Here is a 7,752-nt window from a genome sequence, read left to right as displayed (position 1 = left end):
TCTTATAGGCAGCATATAAATAGGTCTTGCTTTTTTTATCCATTCAGTCAATCGGAGTGTTTAGTCCATCTACATTTAAAGTATTTACTGATAGTTATGTACTCATTGCCATTGTGGTGGTGGTTATCTTGTTTTTATATCTCTTCTCTGTTCCTTTCTTCCTCTCTTGTTCTCTTCTCTTGCAATTTGATGACTTTCTTTAGTGTTATGCTTGGATTCCTTTCTCTTTGTGCATGCCTGTGTGTGTATCTATTATAGGTTTTTGATTTGTGGTCACCATTGAGGTTTGTAATATTCTATGTGTATAGCAATCTACTTTAGGTTAATGTCGCTTAAGTTTGAATATTTTCTAAACACTACATTTTCATTCCCCCCACTTCCACATTTTATGTATATGATGTCATATTTTACTCTAGGAAAGGGCAGCCCAGGTGACTCAGCGGTTTAGCACCGCCTTCAACCCGGGGCATGATCCTGGAGACCCCAGATGGAGTCCCACGTCGGGCTCTCTGCATGGACCTGCTTCTTACTCTACCTGTGTCTCTGCGCCTCTCTCTCTCTCTCTCTCTCTCTCTCTCTCTGTCTCTTGTGAATAAATAAATAAAATCTTTAAAAATAATCTAGTAAAGAGTTTTTGCAGTGGATCCCACTGGGACAATTGGAAGTCCATATGAGGAAACACAAAAATAGTCCTCTCCCTATCTAAACACCACTCACAAAATGAATGCATGTGGATTTAAGACCTAAATGTGAAAACCAAAAATTTTCAAACTTTAAGAAACAAAAATATAGGGAAGTCTTTATGACCTCAGGAAAAGGAAGGAGTTCTTAAATAAGATGCAAAAAACTTAAGCCAGAAAGGAAAATATGGATCTACATTTTTGACTACAATAAAACCTAAACTGCTGTTCAGCAAACAAAAGAATAAACATAATGAAAAGATAAATAAAAAATTGGGACAAGATATCTGCAATATACAATGGACACAGAACCAGTATCCAGAATATAAAAAGAAAAAGGCAAACAATAGAAAATGTGCAAAATATCTGAGTGAGTCAGTCATAGAAGAAGAATTACGAATAGAGACTCAGCACGTGAAAAGATGCATAATGACACTAGTAACTAGGGACATGCACGCTCCAACCACAATGTGATTTCTGTTTCTCATCTAACAGAATGGAAAACATTTTATAGTCTGCCAGTACCAAAAATGTTGGCAACAATATGGAACAACAGAATTCTCAGACATTGCTATAAGAATATGGATTAATACAATCAATTTGGAAAACAATTAGGCAGTAACTATTAAAGATGAAGGTATAGGGGTGCCTGGGTGAAGTCGGTTAAGCATTTGCCTTCAGCTCAGGTCATGGTCTCGGGGTCCTAGGATCGAGCCCCGCGTTGGACTCCCTGCTCAGTGGGGAGCCTGCTTATCCCTCTCCCTCTGCCCCTCTCCCCTCCAACCTCCCCCATCCCAACACTGTTTTTTACATGCACTCTCTCTCAAATAAATAAATAAAATCTTCAAAAAAAGAAAAGATGAAGGTATGAACAGCCTATAACCCACTAGTTCCTTGCAGGACACATCCTGTTGAGAAGTTCTGGAACATGTGAACAGGGAGATGTGTATAGGACTATCCAGCAGTTTGTGATATGAAAAAACTGAAAAATTGGGGTGCCTAGGTGGCTAGGTTAGTCGAGCATCTGACTCTTGATTTCGACTCACATCATGATCTCAGGGTCATGAGATGGAGTTCTGCGTTGGGCTCCGCACTCAATGGGGAGCCTGCTTGAGATTCTCTCCCTCTGCCCCTCCCCTACCACCCATACATGCACATGCTCTCTCTCTCTTTCAAATAAATGATTTTTTTAAAAAAACCTGAAAACTACCTTAGCACTATAAACAGTAGAGTGTTTAATCTGTGGCATAGGGGATCCCTGGGTGGCGCAGCGGTTTGGCGCCTGCCTTTGGCCCAGGGCGCGATCCTGGAGACCCGGGATCGAATCCCACATCGGGCTCCCGGTGCATGGACCCTGCTTCTCCCTCCGCCTGTGTCTCTGCCTCTCTCTCTCTCTCTCTCTGTGACTATCATAAATAAATAAAAATTAAAAAAAAAATAAACTGTGGCATATTCACAAGGGGATATCATAGAGAGCTGTTAATGAATTAGAGCTGCACATATCAATATGTATAAATCTCAAAAACAATGTTCAACAGAAGATTCAAGAGTCAGGCCCATGTTTTCAGAATGATGCCACTTATGCAAAACTGATTCTGCCCGCACCTGGTCCACACTTGGGCATGTGACTGATGTTCAGAAGTGTTCAAAAGACCTGAGAAGTATTGCCATTAGTACCATTACTGTGGCCAAGTGGAAAGAAGATAGTTACTCTATTTTACAGACTTGGTAACTGAAGGCCAAGGAAAGGAGATTTTCATAAGGTCACCCAGTAACTTGTGAAAAGGAAGACATGACCCCTGAAAGCCCTCTCCCTGCCCTGGGCCATAGCACCCCGCACCTGACAGGAGCCCATGCCCCATTCTGAGCTGACACACAGCATGTCATTCCCAATGAACTGCTTCTGGTCCTTCAAGAAGAGGAACTGGTACTGCTGACGGCAGATTTCACTGTTTATGATCTTGACAGCCACCTCCTGAAGACTGTAGGGGCTCTTTGGGGTTACTGAAGAGACTGAGAGAGAAAGAGAGAGAGAGAGAGAGAGAGGGAGATATGCCTTGTCATTCCTTCAACTATTTGGCACATCTCCATCTTAAACTTGTCCAGATTCACTAGAGTAGGAAGCAGGGCCATTTTTGGGGGGGGAAAGTATCCTAAGGGGATCAGAGCAGCATCTAAGCATGGAATGAGGACAAGGAGAGACTACTCTTAATAATTCAGGTTTCATGAGGGTGGGGGCTGAGCACTGCTCCACAGCTATCCGGCAAGATGTCAAGACCCCAGAGCCCAGAGTGTGCCACCCACTGGAAGACAGGATTACACAAACACTCCTAGACTCTAAGCCTCTAGGATGGCACCAACAGAGGGCAGTTCTCCAGGAATTACTGGTGCCTTGAGGTAGCAAGTATGTATGAATGCTGCCCGATGCCTTACTTTCTGAGATCATGTGCCACTTCCAGACAGAGAAACCCATTAATAGCCAAAAATTAATTCCCTGCCATGCTGCAAAGTGAGGCTTGGCACTGGATCTAATTTAACTTTGGCAACTGAGGTTCACGCAGGCCATGTGTCTTTTACACTAAAGTACGGTGTGTTCTCCTGAAGACTGTAGGGGGCTTTTGGGGGTCCTGAAGAGACACAGCCAGGATAGTGTGCAGCACATGTAAATGCTCAGGAATGTTTGCTGAACAAGTGAATAAGGGAATGAACAAATGAGAGGTGCCTGGGTGGCTCGGTCAGTTGGGCGTCCAACTTTTGATTTTGGCTTGGGTCATGATCTCAGGGTTGTGGGATCTAGCCCTGCATCGGGCTCCAGGTTGGGCATGGAGGTTGCTTGGGATTTCTCTCTCTCTCTCTCTCTCTCTCTGCCTCTCCCCACCACCCCGTTTTTTTTTAAAGGGGGAATGAACAAATAAGCCCATACTGGAGTTCTGTTCAGAAGAGGCTAGTGTCTTGGAACCTCTACCTGCCTTCACTCACCTTGAGGATTTTTATATCCCCACCCGATCACCCAGCACAAGGTTCCGATAGATGGCTCAAATCTGTTGCTGGGTAGGCAGACAGGCTGGATGAGCGGGGACCAGGATATGGGGGCCCTGAGCTTCAGAAGGGCAATGTCCTGGGATATGAGGTTGTGGAAATCCTCGTGAATCACAATGCGAGTGAGCAGGAGCTGAGTGCTGTTTTCTGGGAGGCGTTGGACTCCCACCCTCACGGAGTACATTTTGGGGTCCTTGGATCTGTAGGGTCATGGGGAGGAGGCAGATAATTAGCAGTGAGGTCATACGTGGTTAGAGAAACACAGACTGAGCACACTGTAACCCAGCTGGGCCCCTAGTCCCAGATCCCCGAATTTACTGCCTACCCCTATCCCCTAGGCCAGAAAGCAAAACTCTAGGTCTGGCTGGCTGCCCTGACTGACCTCTGTAGACAATGCGCAGCTGTGAGGATCCACTGGTGATGGATGATGGAGCCACTACAGATGTATACACCCAGAAGGAGGATGCTCACCTGCCATGGCCACTTGCCTACCTCTACCAGCTTCCCCTTCACCATTTTGCAAGCGATGTTGGTGTGACCACAGGTTTGGAACCAGGACTCTATGGAAAAAGGTAGAAAGGGGAGCATGCCAGCCCTGAGCAGATTCTCATCCAGTAAAAGGCAGCCCTCACACACAGCAGCACACAGCAAACCATCCAAAGGCAGAGAGGGCCACATTCCAGCCATTGCGTGGGGAAGGGCTTTTTCCTACAGCAAGTGTTCCATTTTATAAAGCAATCCACCAAACAATGGGGACCCGCCAGCCCCTCCAGGGCTTATTAGGAGCTACCACTCCAGGATTCATCTCTACCCCACTCGTTTACACAAGCAGATAGGGGAGTGAAGGAGGAGACTCATCTGAGGAGTGAGTTGCCAGTCAAGGGGCAGGTGATGGGGCACAAGTGAGCATGATCATTTGTAGTCGTGGCCAGAAAGCAATAGATAGTGAGGTTGCATTGCACAACTCCAGGCCTGCCTCCACAGGTCTCACACACACACATACACACACACACAAACAGCCGCCAAGTATGCTCTCTATGACCATATAGGGAAGTAAGTAGAGATGCTTGTCAATCACCTCCTTGCCCCTCCCTGTCCCCAACTACAGAAGCAGGAGAAGAAGGAGCTGCATGGACCTGGTTATGAGACTGAGAACATGAACTGGACCATCTTAGACTGGACAATTTAATAACTGAATGTCACTGAGGACAAGAAAGGGAGAAATTCTACAGCAAAGGTTGGAGACCAAGATTAAAGACAAAAAAAAAAAAGGTTTTTATGTATGTAGCCTGCTGTCAAGTTTAGGCTGGCCAACACGCTGTTAACATGCAGTCATGGATCCTCACGGAGGCAAAGCTAGACATGTGTTTACACTGTCAGAAGCTGGAGTGGTTCCAGAAAGTCTGTTTCCCTCAGTGTGCATGCCAAGCAGAGCATCAGGGATTCAGGAGCAGTAACCAAGGCTTGTTCTTGCCTAGGGAGGGTCCCTGATGTTGGTGGAGGGGTCCTTAATAAGCAGACAAGGCTACTAATCTAGGGGGGTCCATACACATTAGCAGAAACATCCAGTAGGCTCTGTCTCATAGAAATCCCCCACACATCATTCTACCATGAAGATGCCAGCACTAAGTCCAGCAGTTCAGTCTGTGGGGAGCCATGATGGGTTGGTTGGGGGCCTGAGGTGTTGCAGATCAACCTTGTTAGAGGCACAGCATCACTGGCCCACACATAGGGAATGCTCAGTGGCTCAGACTCTACTGCCGATGACCTCTACCCCCCTTGGAGCCTGAGAGTCACAGCACTCCCACTTACAAGCCACACTTCGATGTTGTGGCCAAAAGTCACCTGTGGTGACAGGAAGATGTGTCTCAGCTCATGATTTCTGTCTTTGTAAGGTCACAGCCCCCCATCTCCACTCCCAGGTCACCCCAGGCACAGCAGTCAGTTCTGTGGAGCAGTCCACACATCCTCACCACTCTAAAACATTCCAGATGTCTAAGGGCATCCCCAAGTAGGAGACCACTCACTCTCTCATTCACTCAATCTATAGGTTACTGGTCTGATGAGGGGAGTCATACAGTGAGGGAAAAAGAAAAGTCAGTCCCTGAGTTGGGGGATATGTCCCTACTCACAGACGCCATGCCAGCATGTTTCCTGCCAAGCGGCGGAACGATCAGGGGCAGGTGACCTGAGACAGGGCCACCACCACAAGATCCCAAGTGGTTGGTTAGTGTGGGGAGCCAGGAGGACCTCTGTCAGTCACACGGTGGTCCAAGTTTTTTACCCCAAAGAGTCCACTGAAAACCGGTATGGACTCCTGACTTCATAAGTCACTTAAGTCCCCTGGGCCTTGGTTTCCTCCTGTGAAATGGGGATACCGTAAAGGCCAGCTCACAGGGTGTTGAGACCTTACGTAGATACGTAGATAGCTGTCACTCACACCTCACATTGCCGTCCCAAGTCCTAGTTCTCCTAGGTTGCGCCTCCCAAACAAGCTCCTTTGGTCCACACAGCTGTTTGCTTGTTCCCCAATTCCTAACAAGGCTCTTCCCTTGCGTTCATGAGCACCCTACAAACAGGAACTGCTTCAACAGGGTTTGGGTCCCTAGGCTGGCACATTATGCTGGCCGGTGAGGATGTGTTCATCAGGATATGGTTAAATTTAGACAGGAGGACAGCACCCAGGCAAACAGACCCCTCCTGCCTCTCTCCCATGTCCCGAAAGCCCTACCTTCAAGATACAGGGGAGACCCAAGTCTGGCAGAAGGAAATGGAGAGGAGAGGCTTTGAAGATCTCCTGGCCCACATGCCATGGCTAGCAGGTGCCCAGCCCACACTGGTCCCTGTAATGGGATGTGAGGGTAGGGCGGGGCAGGGTGTCTCCACTGTGTGAGAATTCTAGAACTCATGGTTTGTTTATTCACAGTAGTGAGGAGTGGGTCTCTACTACTGGGCTGGAGACTCATCCAGCTGGAGCAGCAACAGGACACTGAGAAGGGACAGTGCGTTAGTGGTGAGGGCCCACCAGGGCCACAATGGGATGCTGCTGCCAGGCCCCTCCCTGGAATGATGCTCCGGGTGCTCAGCCCTGAGCTTGTGACAGCAGCACCTGGTGTCTGGCCCACAACAATGCCTCCTGAGCTCAGCCTCAGCTTTGATGGTGCCCCTGTATGCCTGATCCTGAGCCCATTACAACACCTGTAAACCCCACTGTCTGCTCCGGGTTCTTTCATGAAACCTTTCCGAGGGCATCCTAGAGGTGTGGGAACTGAGACATGGAGGGGGATGGCTGCTGGGGGCGCCTAAACTGGAACTAGGGTTCAGGCCCTGCTCCTGGGGGAGAGAGAGAGGCCAGCTGCTCTGGGCCTGGGAATGTGACTTTCTGAGAAGCAGCAGCTTGCAGGCCTGGGTCTCCATGAGTCAGGATAAATGCCATCTTGGGACGACCTCCCCAGCACCCCACTGAGGTGTCCTCCCCACGATCCCCATGCTCTTCATACTGCCCATCAGGACCATTCACTCCTGCTCCACCTGCCAGTGTTGCCCAGGATGTGGGGTAACAAGGTTGCTTGCACACCACTGAGAGGTAGGGGGAAGGACCAGGCCACCATGGTGGGGAACTTTGGGATCATTTAGTAGAACAGAGTATGTGCCTACCTCACAACCTGCAGGGTCTCTCCTGCTTGCATGCTCTAGACACAGTCACGCAACAGATGCAGCAGGAAAGTTCCAAGAGATGGTTCACAGCTCACGGCATTACTGCTGCATTGAGCCTCAACTGGAAGCTACCCAACAGCCCTCAAAGGCAGGATGAAGGCTCAGAATACCAGCCAGCAATGAGAGTGGACTGCTACACGTAACGACATGGCCAATCTCATAAACATGCTGTTGAGGGATCCCTGGGTGGCGCAGCGGTTTGGCGCCTGCCTTTGGCCCAGGGCGCAATCCTGGAGACCCAGGATCAAATCCCACGTCGGGCTCCCGGTGCATGGAGCCTGCTTCTCCCTCTGCCTGTGTCTCTGCCTCTCTCTCT

Source organism: Vulpes vulpes, chromosome 9 (assembly GCF_048418805.1).
Source record: "Vulpes vulpes isolate BD-2025 chromosome 9, VulVul3, whole genome shotgun sequence".
Lineage (NCBI taxonomy): Eukaryota > Metazoa > Chordata > Mammalia > Carnivora > Canidae > Vulpes > Vulpes vulpes.
This window is presented reverse-complemented; position numbering follows the sequence as displayed.